The 14,898-nt window shown below is 44.4% G+C and overlaps 1 long non-coding RNA gene across 1 annotated transcript; it reads left to right on the top strand.

The window, feature by feature from the left end:
- Window positions 1-521: 521 nt before the first annotated feature.
- Window positions 522-765, top strand: LOC125759208 (uncharacterized). Its single transcript, XR_007416741.1, has 2 exons — window positions 522-585; window positions 637-765. It is a non-coding gene; the product is annotated as an uncharacterized LOC125759208 (long non-coding RNA).
- Window positions 766-14,898: the final 14,133 nt, after the last annotated feature.

The raw sequence follows: 14,898 nt of genomic DNA, 5'->3' as shown, positions 1-14,898 counted from the left end.
CCATGCCGTACATTACACGCATGTCATTCATTGCTTCCATGTTACCAGCTGTCATTTATGTACGTCATACAGTCACGTCACGCTATGCCACTCTTGGTATGATATCAAGTTAGAGAACCGGACGCGAGTGCACCAGGCTCCATGCCGTAAATGACGTACATGTCGTTATTTTCATGTTACTATATGTCATTTATGTTCGTCGCACAATCACGTCACGCTATATCAATTTAGGTGTATGTCAAGCTAGCGAACCGGCCGCGAGCGCACCATGAGCGTGGCGTGTGTACATGACATGCATGTCATTATTTTCATGTTGCCAGCTGTCATTTATGTTGGACGTGCAGTCACACAGCACAATACCAATTTTGGTGTATATGGAGCATGCGAAACGGCCACTAGCGCCCCCGAGACCATGTTGTCAAAATAACGCCATACATGACAAGCGTGTCATGATTTGCAAGTTAGAAACTGTCGTTTATGTGCGTCATACACTCTTGTGACACCATACCTATTTTGGTAAATATCAAGTTTGTTTGTTTGTTTGTTTATTAATACTGTCAACCCCAAGCTGGGGTTTTTACAGGAGTGGGAAACACATACAATGAAATAGCATACACATAAATGCTGAAATTCAAGCAAAAAAAAAGAAAGAAGAAATGGTCATGAAATACGTTACAAAATAGAGACATACAGCGAACACAGGCATTTACACTAAAAGACAAAATTAAACACAGGCATGTGCACTTGCATTCTGCGCATTGAAAAGTTAATGAAACAGTCGCAAGAGAACCAAGAGAGTGACGTGTAAATCATGTCGTTAATGAAATGCATATCATGATTTTCAAGTTAAGACCCATCATTCATGTTCTTCATGCAGTCGTCATGCCACACGAATTTTGGCATCATCATCATCAGCCTGTCTACGCCCACTGCAGGGCAAAGGCCTCTCCCATGTTCCGCCAATCAACTCGGTCCTGTGCTTTCTGCTGCCACGTTATACCTGCAAACTTCTTAATCTCATCTACCCACCTAATTTTTTGTCTCCCCCTCACGCGTTTGCCATCTCTTGGAATCCAGTCAGTTACCCTTAATGACCACCGGTTATCCTGCCGACGTGCTACGTGGCCGGCCCATATCCATTTCTTCTTCTTAATTTCAACTATGATATCCTTAACCCCCGTTTGTTCCCTGACCCACTCTGCTCTCTTCCTGTCTCTTAAGGTTACACCTATCATTTTCCTTTCCATCGCTCGCTGAGTCGTCCTCAACTTAAGTTGAACCCTCTTTGTAAGTCTCCAGGTTTCTGCTCCGTAGGTAAGTACCGGTAAGATGCAGCTGTTATATACCTTCCTCTTGAGGGATAGTGGTAGACTACCATTCATGATTTGATTGTGCTTGCCGAATGAGCCCCATCCCATCCTTATTCTCCTAGTTATTTCACTCTCATGGTTCGGCTCCGCGGTTACTACCTGTCCTAAGTAGACGTACTCCTTTACAACTTCCAGCGTCTCGCCACCTATCGCAAAGCGCTGTTCTCTGCCAAGATTGTTCCACATTACTTTAGTTTTATGCATATTAATTTTCAGACCTACTCTTCTACTTTCCGTATCCAGTTCAGTAATCATGAGCTGTAATTCGTCTCCCGCGTTACTCATCAATGCAATGTCATCAGCGAATCGCAGGTTACTGAGATACTCTCCATTAACTCTTATCCCTAATTCTTCCCAATCTAGTGCCTTGAAAACCTCCTGTAAACACGCGGTGAATAGCATTGGAGAGATCGTGTCTCCCTGTCGTACGCCCTTCTTTATTGGGATTCTGTCGCTTTCTTTATGAAGGACTATAGTGGCTGTGGATGCGCTGTAGATGTCTTCCATTACGTTTATATAGGCTTCGTCGATGCCCTGATTCCGCAGTGCTTGCATGACTGCTGATGTCTCCACCGAATCAAATGCCTTCTCGTAATCTATGAAGGCTATGTATAGGGGTTGGTTGTATTCCGCGCATTTCTCTATCACCTGATTGATAGTATGAATATGGTCTATTGTTGAGAAGCCTGTACGAAATCCTGCCTGGTCCCTTGGTTGATTAAACTCTAATGTCCTATTAATTCTGTTAGCAATTACTTTTGTGAATAGCTTGTAGACAACGGACAGTAAGCTGACGGGCCTGTAATTTTTCAGGTCCTTGACGTCCCCTTTCTTATGGATCAAGATGATGTTGGCATTCCTCCAAGATTCTGGTATCCTCCCTGTCGAGAGACACTTCGTATACAGGGTGGCCAGTTTCTCTAACATAATCTCTCCACCGTCTTTCAGCAGGTCTGATGTTATCTGATCCTCACCAGCGGCTTTGCCTCTTTGCATTCCCTTTAGGGCTTTCTTTACTTCTCCTGTTAATACTGGTGGGATGTCAGATTCCTCTGGGATATTACTGCTTCTTACATTATCATCCTGACTGTCTCGGCTGCTGTACAGATCTCTGTAGAACTCTTCCGCTACCTCAACTATTCTATCCATATTGGTTGTGACCTTGCCATCCTTGTCCCTTAATGCATACATCTGTTTTTTGCCTATGCACAGTTTTGTCTTCGTAGCTTTGAGGCTTCTTCCGTTCTTTAGAGCATGCTCAATTCTCTCCATATTATACTTTCTTATGTCGGCTACTTTACGCCTATTGATCAACTTCGAAAGCTCCGCCAGCTCTATTTTGTCTGTTGCATTTGAGGCTTCCATAGCTTGACGTTTCTTAATGAGGTTTTTCGTCTCTTGGGATAGCTTACCAGTGTCCTGTCTAACGACTGTACCCCCGACTTCCACTGCACACTCCTTAATGATACTAGTCAGATTATCATTCATTGCGTCAACGCTAAGGTCGGTTTCCTCGGTTAAAGCCGCGTACCTATTCTGAAGTGAAACTCTGAATTCTTGTACTTTCCCTCGCAGAGCTAGTTCATTAATCGGCTTCTTCTTGCATATCAGTTTCTGCCGTTCCTTCCTCACGTCTAGTTGAATTTTGGCATACATCCCATTAATGAAACACCCACACGAGCTATGAGTCATAGGCGGCTAGATAGATAGGTAGATAGATCCGTTCAAAGTCGTAGAAGTGTTTAACAAATGCTTCGCATTTAAGTCGTTAAACTCGCATAGCAATGATGTGTGATGCATGTTTTGGAACTTCTGTGAATATCACTCATGCTTCATACGACCAGTCAATCGACCCAGGAGTGCGCCCTGATAAAGTTGTTTGCACGATATAATTTTCTTGCCTGCGATAAAGCATGAATGAGGCACGATGCTTTCAGGGAATATACATTAGAGCAAAAGGCCACGGTTATCACATTGTCACATGATGGAATGTGCATAAAGGACAACTTTGTTTTCGATTTATTCTTTTCTCCAACTTCATTTGTTTGTTTTAATCCTTCATCATCGTGTCAATTTGCGCACATTGACATGTGACAAGACCGTGCGCTCTCATTTTGCAGCATCTACCTTGGATGCAGTCAACTACCCTGGACATCTTTCTCCCGCCATGCAACTGTGAGAACCCACCGAAGCACAGATTGTCAGGAAGTGAAAAGACTTTTCGGCAACAATTTTGCATTGCGCACTCTGCCCGTCTCCTGAAATAGCATATTAAGGTACATAAGCACTGTACCTTCATACATATGCATCAAGGAACAGTGAAATAGCATATCAAGGTACATTAACATCATTAGCTTGGATTCATTTAGCTAGAACGAATAAATCATGTGAAAGCTATACGGTGACGGCCATATCATGTGACAGACATCTGCTAAGTGCAGTGTGTATTGTGAAGCACATGCGTTTTATGGTATTGAATGAATGGATGAATGTTTATTCCAGCAAAATACAGGAAGTGGGCCTCAAGTGAAAAGCGACAATGGTAGCTTGAGAAGTGCACAAGGCCCAGTAGAGCAAAAAGAGAGACAGAGCAGCAGAAACGTGTGCACGTTCAAAGGCAATACATATACGCATACAAAAAGAAACAGGAAAGACAAAGCAGAAGAAACGTGCACATTCAAAGGCAAAACACGTACGCCATCTGCAAAGTGACAAAATCAAAAAGGGTGAACATTTATGCTAGTGAAAACAATCAAAATCAGAAAACAGTGAAAACAGAAAAGAAGGAACGGCCATTCAACGGCATGGAAGGAATGAAACTTCATTGGTCACGTTCTCACGTATCAACAGTGGAATTTGCCAAGGTTACATGTGCATATTCTTAGCCATTATGAGATGTGCAAGGCTAATTTAATCGCATTGATATAAGTCAGCTGTTGAGTCTGTTGAACCAGATTGTTGAATCATCTTGTCTATTCCATCTCGTTAATTTGCTGTTTTGCATTATGTTGCCATAGTTTTCAAGGTCAATACATAGTATCATGACTGTTGACACAATTTGACAAGGTGAAAGCGCTGTTATTGTGCCCAGGCCTTAGTTTATCCTCACTAGAAGTGCGCTGTTTATTTTTGCCATGGTTCAGCGCCAAGTTGCCCAATCTTCACTCCTAAACAGAGTAGGTGCGGTTAATCAAGACCTTGCTAACATTCACAACCCTTTTAAAGTGTACTTATAGTGATAACTTTACTGACATCAAAAACTACCCACATAATGGTAAACATGGCAAGAGTACACTTCTGGTGGTGTTTCGCATTTTTTTACATCCGTTTGTTTTTCGCCCTGTGCACACGAAGTGAAACGCTCACAAGGAAGTACTTAGCAGCATCTCAGTTTTGTATTCATTTCGTGTTTTCACAAAATGTCTGCAATAAGGATAGTCAAGTGCGAATCTTTGGTAAGGCATTCATTTTTATGTATACAGAAATCTTAGTGGACTTCTTTTTTGTGTAATTTTCAGGAATACACTTCTGGCAAAGCAGCAAGTGTTGCTTGCCCACATGTCTGTGTTCAAGACAAGTGTATTGTGCGCATGAGTGTCGTCAGGATTTTGTCTCGGGGGTGCAAGGCGGCGTAACGTGTCGGCCTGGTGAGCAGGAGAGCATTGGTGTAGCTTGGGTGGGGTCAAGTGCTGGTGTGTCTTGATGGCGGCAGGTGCCCTTTGTGCAAACCCCTGCCGACACCCATGATTGTGGGAACACACTGATGTGCCTCACTTTACACTATGTCGAACAGCTCGTACATCTTACCGCATTTAGGTCAACACTGGTATTGATGCAGAGTGTTACGCGCAATACTGCGTGCAACCTTTCTGATATCGTGTGCATTTGAAAATTTCGCATTGTTTAAAAAGACGCTGAGTGGACCCAGTGTTATTCAGCAAACATAAGTCTTAACAGGGGCAGTTGGGCGAGTTGGTGTATATTCATAGTTAAAGAGGGGGACGAGGGTGGCGATGCGGGCTTGTTGGTTGGTCATACTTGAATGAGTTGAGCGCATACGAGGACACGGACAGAAGGAAGAGACGTACACACACTGGCGCTACTAACAACAATGGTTTATTTCAATCTCCTGCCGATTCATGTACCAGTTTTGCGCACGACAGTCACGTGAACACTCTTTCATAAAAAAACAACAATTTGATAACGACCAGGGAATTCACCTCACGAGAAGATAAACAGGGTGCACAGGCAATGACAAGCAAATTTAATGATTCATGCGCAGAAAGTGTAATTCTTTAGCACTCAGGGACATTTAGGGATTGCTAACACAAGCGTCTCCAAGATAATCGATTTGTTCGGCTACAATGATCAGCCTAGTAATTTCGGACCGGTTCCTGCTGACGACAACGGTTCCCTGAAAGTTCGGTTTGCACGCACAACCATGGCATTGTTGCGCCAGGAAGCCGTCAGGTGGGAAGTTGCCCACTTTGTCAAATGTCCGGCTTGGAGAGCACTGTAATAAAGTGGGCAACTTCCCACCTGACGGCTTCCTGGCGCAACAATGCCATGGTTGTGCGTGCAAACCGAACATTCAGGGAACCGTTGTCGTCAGCAGGAACCGGTCCAAAATTACTAGGCTGATCATTGAAGCCGAACAAATCGATTATCTTGGAGACGCTTGTGTTAGCAATCCCTCAATGTTCCTGAGTGCTAAAGAATTACACTTTCTGCGCATGAATCATTAAATTTGCTTGTCATTGCCTGTGCACCCTGTTTATCTTCTCGTGAGGTGAATTCCCTGGTTGTTATCAAATTGTTGTTTTTTTATGAAAGAGTGTTCACGTGACTGTCGTGCGCAAAACTGGTATATGAATCGGAAGGAGATGGAAATAAACCATTGTTATTAGTAGCGCCAGTGTGTGTACGTCTCTTCCTTCTGTCCGTGTCCTCGTATGCGCTCAACTCATTCAAATAAAGAGGGGGGTGCAAAAAAAATCCCAGCACAGAGAAATGAAGGGGACAGGATGACGCGCTACTAGCAACTGAAGTTTAATCGAAACCACAGAAAGATGTAAACACACAGTACGAAAAAATTACAAAATTAAACAATCACACATCCATAGAGGAATGAAGGGGGCAGACAGGTCAGTACGCTACTAGTAAGTGAAGTGTAATCAAAACCACAGAAAGATATAAACACGCATGACTAAAAAAGCGAAGCACATGTTCAACTTCAGTTGTTAGTAGTGTGTCGTTCCGTCCCCTTTGTTGCTATGTGTTCTGATTTCGTTTTCACGTTTTCCTTACCTATGAACTGAGCTCCTGACTGTTTCACAGTCTCTATATATGTGTGGTCAATTTTTATTCATCCTCATGGCATATCAAGTCCTAGGATCCAGTGTGCAAAGCGACCAGTCACTATTTACAGGAATTTTTGTATTTAGTGCCTCTGATTGCCTAATTGCAAGTTGACGTTGCAGCCATGGTGCTTGGATTGTTTTCAATGTGGTAATTATGCGTAAGCCATCAAGTGAGGAATTAAGGATGAACTTTTGAGTTACAGATGGCACTAGCTGGCATAAAAACATAGAAGCATGGCTGTACTTGTTATGCATATTAGAAGTATTGGTACATTGCAGTCATGTGATTATGCCGACAAGTTCCCAAGCACACTTCCAGAAATTTACGATGGCTTCCAGGTATCTGTGAGTAAATATGAACAGCAACATATGAAGGCAACCTTGTAATTTTGTGGGCATTGCTGAATGCTTTTATGCACCTTGGTAAGTGGACCTACAGTCAACACCACAGGTCTATTTTGGGCTTTTTTGTAGGAAACTCAACTCCAAAATCATCTGCGACATGTTTTGATGCCATAGGGCAAACTAATGCAATAAAAAACTGTACAACTGCCTGTCTACACGGTTTCATATTTCGCAAAAGTGATGCTAGCCTTATTGTACTAATTAGTTGCCTTCGTGTGTAGGCTGACACCAAGTTCCTTGGGTAGCTTATTTTTTTGGATTATACTTACATACTGGCACGGTGAAGTGCACACGTTAGTGCGCATCATGATGAGATTTTACACCCTACTTTCGTATTGCTTTACTGCTGTGAATTATGTATAGTGCTTAGGCTGTACTGTATATGTTGTTCCACGTGTTCAGTTTTGGGAGTAGGTTCTGTGCACGACGATGGCAATATATACCTATATCCTTACATTGACACGAGAACTGCTGCTGTTTTGATTCCAATAAAATGTTGCAACCACTGGTTCTTGTATCAATTGAAGTATGACTACTTGTCGTGCATGCAAATTGAAGAAATGAATTTGTGCTTGCAAAACAAATTGCTGAAACACTGCCTGCTCAATGTAACTGCTTGTGTTTTATTACCAAACACATTGAACAGATGATTCACAGATTATGACACGTTGTAGAAGATAGGCAACAGAAAGACAAAGTCATCACTGTGTTCTAACGTAGATTGGGTGATCTTTTATCAATAGTAGCATAATTGAAGGTTGCTGTTGTATAAATAAAGTTTAACGTAGTGTGCAGGTGGACGAGGGAGTGCACATATGACAGTTTTTCCAGTTTTCTGCATATTTGCTACAGTCCTCGTGTTTCTGTGTTACGATTGTGAAATTCTGAATTGCAAACAAGCCAACCTCTCTGCTGCTGTGGTGAAGTCATTCAACAGAACCATATTTTCTCAAGAACAGCTGTTCCATTGAGGAAGAGGGTAATGCTTTTTTTAATGGGTACTGCATCATCTGTCTGAGGGGAGGGCCAAGTACACATGGACGTTCACAAGAGAGAAGTGCAAGTACATTAACTTTTTTGTTTTGTGGGAGACCTCTCACTGGTAAACTGGGGAGGTTGACCTTGACCTTGGGGCACGCGTTAGGCATTCGCTTTAACGCGGTGGCGTGATGCTTACCAATAAAAGCTAATTAGTAAGAAATGTAGGTAGTATCCGAGTATGAAAGCAAACAAATACTGAATATGTGTTATAGAGAATCACTGAATGCCGTGCTGAAGCGTGCATTGCGAATAAGCGCTAATTGCGGAAATAGATAAGTGTTCAGCTGCTCAGAAGGCGCTGCTCGCGGCTGTACGCGTGCATTCAACACTCTTTATGTAGGCGCGTTACAATGTCCTTGTAACTCTGGAATTTTCTGCGTGTGTAATTTTCATATGCGAACGCAGGCGGTCCGCGCTAAAGGGTGCATTGCGAATAAGCGCCAATTGCGGAAACAGTTTTTTGTTCAGCTGCTCAGAGCGCGCTGCTGCCCCTGCGTGCAGCTCGCCGCAGTACGCGCGCATTAAATGCACTTAATGTAGGCGCGTTACAATGTTCTTCTAAGTCGGGCCTCTGCGTGTGTAACTTTCATATGAGAACGCAGGCGGTCTTCGAACCGCTCATAACACGCTGCCGCATCTGGACGCGCGCAGTTCGCGGCTGCAGAAATAACGAAAATTGCTCCACAGCATACGCTCATGGAATGCACATACGTTCGCTCATCTGAAGATACCTTTGTCACGCTGGTATTCACTAATTTAGCACGAGCGAAGAGGGCACACGTTTATAATTTTTCTAGCGGCACGACACGGTGAACCGGAGAATTCGGAGCCGAGGGTGTTTACGTCGATCGGCTCGGCCTGCATGACGTCCCACAAATTATGTATTGACCTTCCGCAAGAGCAAACACACGCCGATGGTACAAGAACAGAAGTTCGAAGTTGTGCCGACGGGTTACCAGCCGCTTTGTACATACATTCGTACATATATAAGCCCACGAAAAAAAGCCAGCTTGCAAGTGGTGGCGCTGTGGTGTAATGGTTATAGTGCTTGCTTTGAGTGCGTGTGGTCGCGAGTTCGATTCCTGTGTCGTGCGTACTTGTATGCAAATGTCATGATTGTGCATAAATACTTTGATGTCCATTTTCTATTATGTCCTAGTGATGAATAGTAGCGGTAATGGGCCGGTAAACGTAATATACTGCCTAAGATATACTTTTTTTTTTCATTTCGCGACCGCTCTAGGGCCTCGTATAAAAGGAGGCTTTAACAGCTCTCAAAAGAAGCAGAAAAACTCTCAATGCGCTCTGTTCAAGCCCCCAAAATGGCTTACATAAAAACACCAACTTTACCTCCAAAAGGAGGCTTTAAAAGCTCTCAAAAGAACCAGAAAAACTTCCAATGCGCTCCGTTCAAGCCCTCAAAATGAGTTCAATAAAAACACAAATTTACCTCCTTAGTTCCGTCTAATCACTCCCTTAAAGGATGTAAATAAAACCTCCTTTTGAACCTCGTTTTGAGGGGGGTTTTGCGTAGTACCTTTTAGATGCACGTTATGCGTCGAGCCCGAAACTCCCTAAAGGGCTCAAACCCGTTTGCAGTGCACAATTCGTTGAACACGTCAGACGGGGCTAATCTTCCCTGCCACTGCCAGATCTGTGGTTGTGTGCCGCTGTTTTCCAATGTTAAGATTTTAGGTAGAGGGGGTGGCAAGGAGAAGCGAAATCCTTGAGGCTTATCATATAAACACGCACCGCGATGATTGTGTAAGCAGTACGCCTATTTCATTTCTGCAGAAGGAATGCGAGTTCCTGTCACTCTGGCGGTAGATTCTTGGCCGTTATGTAGGCCAATTTCTGCTTTTGCTTTTTCTTGTTTTGGGTTTTGACTTCATGGTTTTACGTGATTAGCGCATGCGCCGTGGTTCTTCTGGGAGGTGCTGTCAGCTAATAAAGCACAGTTGCTAGTCCAGTCCTTGTGTGTGTCACTTCTTCCCCTTGTCCGGCATCTTTTTGACTGGTTTTTGCCTCAGCGTCATGTACCAACTGACCCAGACTTCGACCTTATTGCGTACATTTTTGCGCTGTGGGTTGCAACGAAAACACGCCATTTGGTTTTGTAAAATTAACATTGTCGTATTCATGCATATTTTTCCGCATTATTTATTTCGCGGAGTTTTTCCACAACGCCGCTTAGAACTGCAGCTCCCTCACGCGTTATAGCGGAAGAAATGCACAAGTCCCTTTTTCCGGCAATAAGCCATGTTCCGCGTGCTTCGCACCTCGACTAACTTCATTTGCAATCTACAAACCGCACGAGAGAGCAGATACCTGTACACTGGCACGAATGACGCTACTTTAGTTACCTTGGAGGGACTTCAGCGCCCTTGGACCATTTGCCTCGTCTCGTAGGTGATAACCAAGCCTCAGTCACACTGAAGCACCTCCGAGGTGTGCGTACTACCAAGCGTAAATGGCGTATATAAATAGCCCACCGTTAGTGCTCTAGAGGGCGTACGCGTGGTGGTCGAGAGTTTAAACGTGTCGCGCCATGGACCGAGGGGTTGTACGTTCAAACCCCGGGTCACACTCGAACTGAAGAAGTATTGGTATATCTTTATTTGCATCTTTGTCGATTTTCTTATCTCCGGAGAAGGCTGATTTCTCGCTCGCAACCAAAGACACCGACACCGGAATTTCTGTGAAAGGAGCTCTTCCATGCTGTCGCGTGAAAAAGGAGCAACATGCTCTAATATAGCACAAAACTCGTTTAGTACAATAGCCCTTAGAAGTGACATTGAAGTGACCTCCATTATCTATATTTTTTGAAGACGCAGTAAACATTAACCGTGGTGAATATAATTCTAGAAAGTTCAAAAGAGGGTGCTCCTTCGAGGAGGTTGCGCGAACACTCAACATTATCCTGTCCTTTAAATAAAGACCCAGGTAGCCATAAACCTGAGTCCTTGATGATACTGCTTATTTTAGGCGCTGCACAAACATTCGCTCCCCAAACATATATTGATGGGTCCCGTGATGTGGTATCATGGCCCACGTGTTTCTTATGATCACTGTTTTGTCGCATTTCATGGCCTCGGCAATATAACAGTGACCTCTATATTAGGCTGTGTTTGCTGTTGCCTATAATATTAGCATGTTTCGTACAACTGGTGCAAATAGGGTCTGAATAAAGATAATACATTTTTAAAAATATGTATTGATATTTATGTACAATTTCACCTCATCATGAATTCCTTACAGATAACTGCACTTATAAAGGAATAGTACTTCCGGGGAATGATTACACATATTTTAACGCTTCTTGTGAAAGAGCGATATGCGCTTTTGGCGTCGGCATCGTAGCTGGGTAAGTTGTAAATGTATGTATATGCGTTGGTGTGCTACACTATGTGACATTTGGCAGTTTGTAATGTCAATTACAGGAAATATCCACTACCATAATGTAGTCAGCTTGTCTTCGTAGATATATTCATGGCAGATGCGCGGCACCTGCTCAAGAATTTTCACTGAAGACACGCTTTCACGGCGTTATAAAGGAGGACTTGTTTACCTTCGAGGGTGTAGACAGCAGTAGTAATCACTTCACTGCCGAAATTGTTAGAAAGTATGATGTACTACAACATTGATAAAACCAACATCGTGCTACATTAGCCTCATAGGATATTACATTATGAGACACCTTCCAGCCGGGTCCTGGAAATCTGTGCGCCAGGATAGTGATTGGGCGGTGGTGAGAATCGCTTAGGGGACTGCGGGCGCGACTGCCGCTCGGCAGGCCGTGGATGCCCTGCTGAGACAAGTAATCTTCAAGGTACCGGGGTTGATGGCCATATCGGAGTTTTGGCGAGCAGGCAGAAAATCCCCGCACCACGATGCGGCGGTATGGGCACTGGTGGTCCAAGTGATCTGTTTAAACGCAGTAGAAGCAGAGAGGCCGGTGGTCTGGAGTGCGCCAAACATCCGAGTTACAGACAGACGTGCGCCGATCTTTGATGTTACGTAGTCGTTGCTGCAAACGATGGGCTACAAGAGAGGCATAAACCAAAGCCGCGACGCGTTCCTATCTTCGCGGCACTGCAGCGGCCACGCCGACTGGAGTGAAATTTAGGAGTTGCATGGGCGAAGTGCAAGGGAGAGAAAACAGGGCGCTTCAAGGCTGCCGCGCAAGTTGCACGGAGGCATTGAGTCGGTACTGAGGCAGACGATCACGGAACGTCTGCTGTAGCGCGTCCCCGATAACTTTGAAATGGAGCTTACCTGGAGCTGACCTATGTCAGTGTTTTTTGCGGCTCTTTGCGCGCAATATAGAGTGGATGAGGTCTCTCACACAGTGACCGTTGCATCCGATAGGCGTGAAAATGCCAGTAGTGGACGCACTTGCTAAATGCTAAATCATGTTTTACATTGTGATGGCCTCGGATAACAACTCTCCGACCGTCTTTAGAGAGCTACGGACAAGTCCAACAAAACGATGTTCCTTTACTGCATGCACAAAGTGACACCACTTGCTCTCCTCCGGCAATATTGGATATACCCGTCAGAAAAGGCCCATCACATTCTCGCGGTAGGTTGCCACAGTCTTATTTGGCAGCTGGACGCGGGCTTGGATCCCTTATTCGCCATGATCTCGCCATGAAACTGCATTTGCAGGTACTGGGAGATACACGAATTGCACTGAACACGTTGGGCAGTGTAGCAACAAGTACTGCGGAAAGACGAAAGGTTGTGGAAGTTCCCCTGCGCAGCCAACACTATTCCGACACCCACATAGTTCGTGCAATTGTCGTCCAGTTATCTGTCACAACGTTGCTTCTACGAAAGCTGACAGCCAATTCATTCATAACCTGCGCCTCGGAGGTTGCCGACGAAAATAAGTTCGACGTGGAGAGGGGAAATTGCCTCAGCTTGTTTATCGGAGCTGACTCGGCTGACCATCTTTGGCAAACATTGTCAGGACAAATTTTAAATAGCACGGAAGCTCCAGGACTGGTAGCAGTCGACTCGGCGTTTGGATGTGCACTGCGATGCCCCAGTCGCCAAAAGCCTTTTTGGACTGCGACTCTAACCTCATGGTCTGCATTCTCAAAGTGCAAACAACTAGTGATTACGAAACAACTTCAGAGATTTTGCAATCGTTCTCGCAACTAGAAGCAATGGGCATCACAGATTAGGGGGAACCTCTCTCCCGTGAGCCTATTGCTATATTCTACGGAACTCTTTGCTAGAAAACGATTGATACACCTTGATAATGCCTTGGAAGTAAGAAACTGCTACTTGGAAGCAACCGGACAATTGCGTTCTCACGGCTCTAACATGGAGGTTATCGACGAAGGAAGGATGGTCGCAGCGATATGACGCAGTCATCTGATAATGTCGGGAGTTAGCTCACGCTGAAATGGCGCCTAAGGATGTTCCTATGGATCGAGACCGGGTCATCTATTGTATGCCGCTTCTGGAAGTTATAAGCGAGGAATCGTTAACTAAGAAACTGCCGGTTGAGGATGTACTGGTGGCTGCGGAGACATTTCATGAAGACCTGCGCATCTATGAGCAGTCGAAGGCAATTATGAGAGATGCTGGCATGTACCTCAGGAAATGGAAGGCCAATGACCATCATCTGCAGAATATTTTCGACAACCAGGAGGAGCAAGTAGAAGGATCATAAAGGGAAGCATCTGCTGTCTTGGGAATGCAATGCGACATAGAAATGCATTACTTCAATGTGTCTTCCGAATCTGTTGCCCAACATTTAGTCACTGGCCTGCCGGACACGAAACGTACGCTATTAAAAGCTGCTTCTAGAATTTTAGGGCTGAAGCTCCTTAGGGTGTGGATCGTCCCCTCCTCTGTAGTAGTAGTAGTAGTAGTATGCTGCCAGCTCTAGTTTAATGAACTGCTCACTAGATGAGCAATTCACTATATATCATAATTTACAAGACATCGTAGCGTTCCTTGATTTCATCACAATAAGAGACATACTTTGCGGGCTATATGCTCAAGTGAGCTTTCAGCTTTTCGTCTTAACCTACATAATAAAGAATTCATTTCTACGAAAAACGCAAAGCACACCTTGAGCAAGATGTTTGGCTAAATGGGACCATGAGGCGATGCGAAGCCGGAGCACTTGCACGATCGCGTTCCGTTGGCTTTAGTTGGGCATGCTGCCGACCTCGCGTCGTGGAACGCGAAGAGAAACGCTACGCGCGTCGTGTCTTCCCTCTAGCCTTGCCCTTAATTCTCACAAAGCGGGGAACGCAGTCGCTCTTGGCGCGCTTTTTCTTTTTCTCGGAAGCGGACACTTTCCCTGCATTTCACCGATCAAAAAGCGGTGATAATGAAGGGAGCACGTAAACCAACAGTAAAATAAAAGTTTGATGTTTAATATATACACGGTGTTTCACACTCGTTATATGATGTACTGGGTTAATTTCACGGAAGAGTTTCACGGTTTACAGATGATTCTCTCCGGAGCTTCGCCCCACTCATCATCATTCACCCCGTGGATATGCTGTGATTTTAAATGCGAAGCATTTCTTAGCGAACCTCTGGCACATTGAGCGTTTCTATCCATCTATCTATCTATCTATCTATCTATCTATCTATCTATCTATCTATCTAGCCGCCTACGTCGGGGTGCTCTCATGATCGTCTCCTTAACTTGGTGTAGACCAAAATTTGCATGGGAGGGTAAGACGATTTGACAA

This window comes from Rhipicephalus sanguineus, chromosome 7, assembly GCF_013339695.2.
Source record: "Rhipicephalus sanguineus isolate Rsan-2018 chromosome 7, BIME_Rsan_1.4, whole genome shotgun sequence".
Taxonomy (NCBI): domain Eukaryota; kingdom Metazoa; phylum Arthropoda; class Arachnida; order Ixodida; family Ixodidae; genus Rhipicephalus; species Rhipicephalus sanguineus.
This window is presented reverse-complemented; position numbering and strand designations above follow the sequence as displayed.